This window comes from Carcharhinus amblyrhynchos, chromosome 7 (assembly GCF_965287045.1).
Source record: "Carcharhinus amblyrhynchos chromosome 7, sCarAmb.v2.hapA, whole genome shotgun sequence".
Lineage (NCBI taxonomy): Eukaryota > Metazoa > Chordata > Chondrichthyes > Carcharhiniformes > Carcharhinidae > Carcharhinus > Carcharhinus amblyrhynchos.
Genome location: NC_137330.1, coordinates 30,647,047 through 30,656,563, shown reverse-complemented (window position 1 = coordinate 30,656,563; position 9,517 = coordinate 30,647,047). Strand labels below are relative to the sequence as shown.

At 39.8% G+C, this 9,517-nt stretch overlaps 1 non-coding gene across 1 annotated transcript; it reads left to right on the top strand.

Annotated features, from left to right (window-relative positions):
* Positions 1 to 4,076: 4,076 nt before the first annotated feature.
* On the top strand, positions 4,077 to 4,259 carry LOC145345795 (U2 spliceosomal RNA). Its single transcript, XR_013887178.1, has one exon. It is a non-coding gene; the product is annotated as a U2 spliceosomal RNA (small nuclear RNA).
* The last annotated feature ends 5,258 nt before the right edge of the window (positions 4,260 to 9,517 follow it).

The following is a 9,517-nucleotide window of genomic DNA, read 5'->3' as shown; positions in this document are numbered from 1 at the left end:
GTATCCAAAGGTTAGGCCACTATTTGCCAGAAAAGTAAAAATGCAGTAATAATGATGGGGGCAATTCTCCCAACTCGTTGCTCTGCTTTCACATGGTTGGGGCCTCTGTGGGTGGGAGATTGGTGGGGATGGAAGGATCCCATTGCCACTCTGCATTTGGCAGTGACAGAGTGATCAGGGCTGGCCATGGGTGTGGCGAGGGGAGGGGCAGTGGAGGAGTTGGAGCTGCTGGTGGTGGGGGGAGGGGGAATCGGGAGATCGGGACTGCTGGGGACGAGGAAGAAATCAAGGTGGGATAGGGTCGGGGCTTGCCCGGATATATCCAGGGCGCCAGCGATTGGGCCATGGGTGGATCGGTGTGACAGCAATGGTGGGGAGGGAGTTGCTGTATTGGCCAGCGATCTGGAGGCCGGCAGTGTGGGGCTACTGTGCATGCACCGATCTCGGCTATGACAGAGAGGCACACGCGCAGTGGCCTGCTCAGCGCTATGGTGCTAGTGTCTCCAGTCGGAGTAAGCCCTGCCCTGGATTTTTAATGAGATTCACACCAGTGCAGTCTACAGTGCACAGAGTGTGGGAGATTCATTTTGAAACTCCTGCTGAAAACACCAGTGGGATTTACTCCAGTCTATATGTGAATTTGGCGCTTAGATTTTTCTTGGGAGAATCTCACCCAATATGTTTACATGTCTAGTGTGGAAAGACTTACATTCTAGAGCAGTATAATTGCGATGGGAGTTCTCTATTCTGGAGCTCCCCTTTTTGCACCTTACAACCCAAAGATATCCAAAATGCTTAAAGTCAATGAAATGCCATTGAGATGTAGTCACTGTTGCAATGTAGGAATTTGACATGTACTATCATGTTGTGACTGTGAGCTGAACTCCATGGAACAATACACTATCCATGTTATGTTCATCCAAGATGCTAAAAAAGACCCTAGGACATGATCAATTTTAAGTTTAAAGTATTGCGTAAGAATTGTGTTGTAGGTTAGTTTTTGTATTCCTTTGTGACTCTGCGTAACTGCAAAATATTGTAAATAAGTGAAGTGCTTGCATTAGGCAGAATTACATTGCCTTTCAGTGCCTTGAAGCAAGCAGGAGTGAATTTTAAAAACCAATGCAAACTCTGGTACCAAACAGTCATTTTAATCCTGCAGCCTTTATGTTTCAGATCATAAGAGTCTTGGTTCTGCAATATAAATGAAATGCACTTTACCACCAATACAAATAAAGTGAATTGGGAGAGAACACAAACTGGCCGGAATTCCCTGGCCATTCGACCAGCAGGATTCTTTGGTCCCGCTACAGTGAATGGAGATTTGGCTGAGTGGAGCACGAACGGTTGGAGAATTCTGGCCTTTTAACAATATTTTCCTCTTCCAATGTGCATAAATTGGAGAACAGCTCTAGATACATGAGTCACAACATGTGTGCAGCTTCTTGCAGTATTGATCTCACTTACAGGTTACTTGATCTTCAACAGCTTGCTGCTACTGTGTTATATGAGATCAATGGCCTCAGATAGAGTCTGTTTGAGTTTGTTGATTGACACAACATTTCCAATACGATCAATAGCATCTCCTCCTACAAGCATTAATCTTCAAATGCTTAGTACCAGGGTCAATGGGCTTTCAAGGCTTCGATGTTTGTGACTTTCTGATAGCATCTTGTTTCCAGTATTTTGAAAGTTGTTTATCTTGAACAAGTATGCCAGCAGCCAGTGTCAATCTTAATCTTTCCAATTGCCTCTTAAAAAGTTTATTAGAAGACGGAACAAGCCAGATGTAGGATGTAATTTTAAAATTCTTCATGATTTTCTCAGTGCAGATTACTGTTATTTTATAAAGCATGGTCACGTGTTCTGGTTAGTCTCAGTGAAAATGTTTAGAGCCAATTTGCATCTTAATTTGCTTGATCTTGCTTAAGCTTTCCTTTATATTAAATACAATACACAATTCAATGCATTAATCATCCAAATAGCACATGTTTCATAATCTATGAACAGTTCTTTTTAAGGATCAACCTTTATTGCACTACATAAGCAATCAGTGTCATTCCAAGATCTAAATTTTGTAAACTTTTGATATTTAATTTAGGTACCCAAGTCAAATTGGAAAATAACAGAAAAATTATCTGGGCTATTATAATAAACTTAATTTTAGGGTTTAAACTAAATTATGTTCTTCTGTACTGCAACTTCCCTTCATTATTTGCCCCTGTCAAAGTTTATTTGACTTAAGTGTAGTATGTGAGATATTTCATTATATATTTGTACTTTTACTTTCATTAAAGAAGTCTGACACAAGTGCCTCTTTTTATAATAGTTAAGGGCTCTCTCTGAATGTGCACTTGTAGACTGATTGCTACTTGCTGCATTAACAATATTGCCAGAAACATAATTAGCAATTAGCTTTTGGGCAAAGACCTGTGGTGGGCAGTGCAGTAGAAATGACAATGATGCATCTGGATTTGCAAAGTTAAAATAAGTCTTTCAAGCATTGACTGATGAGTCTAATGAAATGTATGCATAGGTGTTGAGTTATATCCTTGTAATTCATATGTAAATTGCATCTGAAGACTAATGCAACCTCTTCCTGGCTTGTTCATCATAATTTTTTTTGCCATGTGCCGTTCCTGCTGGTTGAGTGATTTGAATGAGATGTCTTTCTATGAGCATTTTTATAGTGTTTTTCTGTTACTGAGACTAACTTCATCTTGGATTATGTATCGTCAAGTATTATTTATTATTGAGAAACCACACAATAATGTTACTTCTATCATTTACCCCACCAATTATGCACTCAATTGCTTCTAAATCATTTTGGCATTAAGCATTCTGAGCAGCACTCAGTGTCCTGGAAATTCTAAGCTGGCAGTGAATATGTTACATACAAATTTAGAGGCTCCATGTGAATTTAACCATGGTGATTAAACAGGTTGTCCTGCAGCTTCAAATGGTTTATGATTTAATTTCACATGCATTTGGAATGTTTATCTGTGTTTTTGTGCGAATATTTTTTTCCTTAAAACAGTGAGCACTGATGGCTTAATTGGTAGCATTGGGAAAAAAGCAATTGTCAAACTGAACATTTGCAGCGTGTTAAATTAACACCCACACATGTAAAAATGACAAGATTGTCAAGGAAGCTTTGAGTCAAAAGCTATTGATATTAATTCAGCTTCTACACATAGTCAAGTTTGCAATGAGTACCAGAAAATGTTGAAACAAAATAGTCTGGGCTGAACAGAACAACCCAGTTAACACTTTTTGGTGCAGTTCATTAACTTGGAACACTTTAAAATTATGGTGAGCTTTCCCAGTTTAATTTAAATCTGCTTTTTACAGCACAAAACTTGAAATAATAATTTTACTTCATGGGCATAAGAGAAGTGGAAAAAAAGCACTGATGATGGTTGCTGTTGTAAGGTGCAACCAAGATACACTGTTGAGAAGAGTAGAGGTCACTTAATTTTTCACTTTGTCTCATATATATCTCAATCATTGTTATAAATAAGAACAAAAGTAAGAAAAGTGCATCATTCTATCACCGATGACAGGGGAAATCGTCAGCTTAGTCAAAAAAAAGGTCAAGGTGGCAAAGGAACTTCACTGGAGCATTTTGGGAGACTAATGCAATCTCCTGGCTTGTTCATCATATTTTTTTTGCCATGTGCAGTTCATGCTGGCTGAGTGATTTGAGTGGGAGGTCTTTCAATGAGCACTTCTATATTTTTCTGTTACTGAGACTAACTTCATCTTGGATTATATATCATCAATTATAATTTATTATTGAGAAACCACACAATAATGTTATTTCTATCATTTACCCCACCAATTATGCACTCAATTGCTTCTAAATCATTTTGGCATTAAGCATTTTGAGCAGCGCTTAGTGTCCTGGAAATTCTAAGCTGGCAGTGAATATGTTACGTACAAATTTATAGACTAAATGTGAATCTAACCATGGTGATTAGACAACACCTATTAAGAAGTGGGAAGCGGAAGAACCCCTCCAGTGATAAACAGGAGGAAGAGCATCTGGTAGACGTGACGAGGGGCTTCACTGGAGCATCGCTTCTTGGCCTTCTGGCTAAGATCAAGAGTAGTATCAACATACTATCCTTAGTTGAAGTCATGAGGTTACATTGTGTCTTCATTTGAAGCAATATTTTAAAGTGGCATCTTGATCTTTTGGCTAAGATGCAAATGAGATCAAGCCTTGGAGGAGGTGTAATGCCTACTCCAATCAGCTTGGATCATGTAGATCAAGCCCAAGACAGGAGTGAGAGCCCTGTCTTGTCAGCTTGGATCGGGAATGTCTCACATGCTGAGACATTGAATTGGATATATAAACAAAAAAAAATTCTGAGAAAAGTTGATGGAGTTGCACATTGTGACAAGGATTGTCAAAGAATACAGCAGGATATAGATCAATTGCAGACTTGGGTAGAGAAATGGCAAATAGAGTTTAATCCAGACAAATGTGAAGTGGTGCATTTTGAAAGATCAAATTCAGATGCAAATTATATGTAAATGGCAGACTCTTAGGAGCATTGACATAGAGAAGATTCTGGATGAACATGTCCACAGAGCCCTGAAAGTGGCAACACAGGTGGATAAGGTGGTCAAGAAGGCATACAGCATTCTAGCCTTCATTGGTTGGGACATCAAATATAAAAGTTGCAAGTTATGTTACAGCTGTGTAAACTTTAGTTAGACTGCATTTGGAATATTGCACGTAGTTCTGATCACCACACTACCAAAAGAACATGGATACTTTGAAGAGGGTGCAAAGATGGTTTAACAAGACGTTGCCTGGTGTGGAGGATTTAAGTATGAGGAGAGGCTGAATAAACTCAGATTGTTTTCACTGGAAAGACGGAGGCTGAGGCTTGATAGAACTCTACAAAATTATGAGGGGCAAATCATGATGGTTTGTCAGAAGCTTTTTCCAGGGTGGAAGGGTTGACTACAAGAGGGCACAGGTTTAAGGTGAGAGGTGGTAAGTTTAGGGGAGATGTGCGGGGAAAGCTTTTCGCATAGAGGGTGGTAGGTGCTGGAATACATTGCTAGTGGAGGTGGTGGAAGCAAGCACATTAGCAGCATTCAAAGTGTACCTCAATAAACACATGAACAGATGGCAAACAGAGGGGTAGAAAACATGGATAGGTGCAGGCTTGGTGGGCAAAAGAGCCTATATTTGTCTTTGTTCTTTGAAATGACTCATCTTGAAGAACAAATTTAATATCCAGAACTCATGTTGTCTAACTATCACTATAATTAGTCATTTGCTGCATTTCTGGGTATGCACAATCTATTTTAAGTAATGTAAAATCTCATTCATATTATTGTATTTTAGGGATTCACGGTACCTAGGGAATTTTCTTAAAAGCATTAGTGTACCTGCAGGAACCTACTTGGTGATATAGCTACAATTAATCATTCTGAATTCAACAGTCTTCTATTTATGTGTTATAGGATAGACTTTCCACTTCCAGTACCATCGGTAAATTGCAAAAAAAAGGTACTGCAAATTGCACTAATTTTTTTGACTTAGTATTTTGCTCAAACTTTTCTTATTGCTGAGTGCAAACATTTTTGTGATGCAGCCCAGTTTATCAACTTTCTGCAACATAAATTTGAAAACAAATACATGCCATTTGAAATTGGTTCATCATCATAAATAAGCCCTCTTGTAGTCGACTCTTCCACCCTGGGAAAAGGCCTCTGACTATGCCTGTCTCTGCCTCTCAAAATTTTGTAGACATCTATAAGGCCACCCCTCAGCCTCCATCTTTCCATAAATAAATAACCAATCACAAATTAGTCATACTGTATAGCCCACCAGCTGCAGTAACCTGTTTTTAAGAATTCTCCAGCTGTTCGCTGGCAAGATTCTCTGATCGTGCTGGCAGTAGACCCCCTACCACGGATTTCCAGGCAAAGCAGGGTGGCTTCAGTGGGAATTCCCATTGCAAGTGGGGGAGGGACAGAGGATCCTGCCATCAGCGAACGGCAAACTGCCTGTGGCTGCTGAGAAACACAATGAGGGAGGGCCAGAGAATCTCACCCTAAATAACTGAAAGTGTCTCAGAAAGCTATAAGAACCAGTATCATTGGTCAGAAAGAAAGCCGGAAAGAAACAATGGAATGAGGTTCAGTAATGGAGCCAGTATTGAAACTGGAGGATTGACAGACAGAAAACTCACTATAAAGAACCATAAACCATTAGGCTAAAAAAAGGTTTTAAAAAGTGTTTATTAAATAACAGTGTAAATAACTTCAAGAGTCTCTTCAATGGCCTATAGTTAGGTGCAATTGGGAGAAATGTGCCATGATATTTAGTTCAATCTGAGGCATGAGTCGCATCATCATCATCATCATCATGTTTCTTAAACTAGTGCTAAAAAAAACACGGAAAACAGTTTGTGTTGGATATCATTTGTGCTTGAAATTCTGTGACACTTTCACTTTGCCGACTTAGCTGGTTATGAATGAATTCTGTTGGAAATACCAAAATGAAACTGAATTGAACTTCTCCACCTATAAATGTTTTATGTATAACTTCAGAATGACCACAAAATTGTGATAAGTTTTCAACTTGTAAGTGAAATAGGATAAGACAATGCTGTGAATGTTAGTAATAGCTTAACTCAATAAATCCAATCATTTGTCAACAAGTACAATAAGTCCTGATAATAACTGAAAAGCTAGTGCAGTGAATTGAAGCTGAGATGTATGCCAAAAACAGATAAATGCCTTGAATGTATTAAAAATGTTGAAAAGCATATCAGTGACCTGCAGATGAAAATGGGCAAGTTATGTGATGAGCTCCAGACAGGCTATAGATTGAAATAGATGAGCTGTGCACTGATATACAGACAAAATAAACTGAATTATGTACTCGGTTGTATAATGGAGCAAAAAAGGAGATTAAATCAGGGACAGAGTCTGAGAGAGCTATCAGGAGAAGTGAATGTGAACAATACTGGAATCTGTCACTTTCTTGCACAGGGACATGAGCAAATCCATTGATGATAGACTACATTACCGCATCTATCAATTTTATATTTTTAATATGTGGGTCTATCACTTAATCAGCAACTACAGTGCATTAGAAAGACACTGGCTTGTCAATATTCAAGCTCAGCGAAGTCATCACTAGTTACATTTGTTCTCTTCAGGGCTCTTTGCAGGGTGTATGATGTGTCTAATGATTCCTTAAGGTGAAAACCATGGCAGGATTCTCAGCTCTCATTTGTTGCCACCCCACTGCAAGTAAGATCGGGGAATTTGGCATTGCAGCCAAAACTCCATTCACTCTCAGTGGCTCTGGAGCATCCCAAGTGACCTCATGAAGAAGCTTTTATGAAACAAAATTTATTTAAGAACACAGTTAAAATATAACAATAAAAATTAGCATGCCTTTTACCAAGTACAAGACTGAAATATGACACAGTATAACGCCGAACAGCTGGTTATCATAGAATCGTAGAATTCTTACAGTGCAGAAGGAGGCCATTCAGCCCATCAAGGCTGCACCGACAACAATCCCCATAACACCACATCTACCCTTCTTATCCCCCGACACTAAGGGGCAATTTAGCATGGCCAATCAACCTAACCTGCACATCTTTGGAGTGTGGGAGGAAACTGGAGTACCTGGAGGAAAACCACGCAGAGACAGGGAGAATGTGCACACTCCACACAGACAGTCACCTGATGCTGGGATCAAACCCGGGTCCCTGGCGTTGTGAGGCAGCAGTGCTAACCATTGTGCCATCATGCTGCCCCATTGCCACTCCACATTGTTGTTCCAAGTGTCTCACTGTTGTTTCAAGTTAAACATTATCCCATGGGCATATCCCCTTCTTCAGACTTAGCATAAAACAAATATTTTCATGAGATGCTGCATTTTCAGCTTTTAACGTTTATTTATTGGTGTCACAAACAGGTTTATATTAACATTGCAATGAAGTTACTGTGAAAAATCCCCTAGTCACCACACTCCAGTGCCTTTAACATCTGTGGTGAATTGGTCCCTTGAAGGTTGGATCAAATCACCAAAGCTCACCATCTTGGAATTTTCAAAGGCCTCTGGAAAGAGACAGAGAGATACTGCTTTCCTCCACCAGTCCCTGGCAGCAACTGAGAAACAGAACTAAAACTTGAAATGCTCTGTGAAAAATAACAGCCCCCAACCACATTACATGACCTGTCAGTCATCCCAAATCAAACTCTACTCAACAATCACAAGGGACCAGTAAACACACAGAACACTGCATTAGTTCAGATTAAAATCAACATGATATCAATTATACTGTCTCAGTAGCAATAAAGGATAACATGATGCTGACAAAATATCCTGCAGAGAAACATGATTAAAATACATTTCTTAAAGGCACAGTATCATCACTGTATGAAGGGACATAGATTTAAGATTTTGGTGATGTGATGCAGTAGGAATTTGAAGAACACTTTTACTCAGTGAGTAGCAATAACCCGGAACTCGCTGTCTACTCCAGTTGTGGATGCAATAAAACAGCTGGCCCACATAAGGGATCTCACTGACTCTGAATTTACATTTGGCAGGGTTGAGCTTCAAATGTATGGTTCTGATTCTGTCAAGAACAAAATGCATATGTTCATCAGGCTCCTCCACTGTGTGCGCTCAAAATTATGTTGTCACCAATGATCATTTCACAGGGCTGTTCCATGGATCTTTGGAAAATGTCATTGCCAGTTGAAACACCATGGGGCAATTGCAGGAATCTGTATCTGGCTACAGGAAATAAGAAAGCTATAAGCTTCGAGGACTCGTCATTGAGTCGGATTTGCCAAAATTCACATTTTACACCCAAGATACTGAAGACATTAGCCATGTCTGCTGTGACCTGTTCATCTTTCTTCATTGGATGATAAGGTCACAGAAGTGCTTTGTTAAGGTGAACATGGTCACGACAAATGCCATCTTTCTTCACTGCAGCTACCATCGCAAAGACCGATTCTGTGGCTTCATCTATGGAGGCTTGATAGATACTAAGTCTAGTTCATCTATTACCTTCTGTTTCGTGGCAAGGAATACTCTTCTTGAAGGCCTGACAGTGGGTGGCACTTATTCAGCCTCAGGTAACAGGCAGCTCTCTAATAATATCATGGTCAAATAGGTCCTTGTATTCTTGCATCTCCGGTGCTTGTTTCAGTAAAGGGTTCACATCTGGCCCAAGCTGGATTAGTCCTGGTACAATACTGTCAGGGAGATTTGGCAGGAGTTTCAAATCTGAGTCGACTATATGAAATTGAAATTTATTTATTGGTCAAAAGAAGGCTGACGTTAACACTGCAACAAAGTTACTGTGAAACTCCCCTGGTTGCCACACTGGCAGCTGTTCTGGTACACTGAGGGAGAATTTAGCGTGGTCAATCCACCTAACCAGCATGGCTTTTGGACTGTGGAAGTAAACCAGAGCACCGGGAGGAAACCCATGCAGACATGGTGAGAACAAATAAA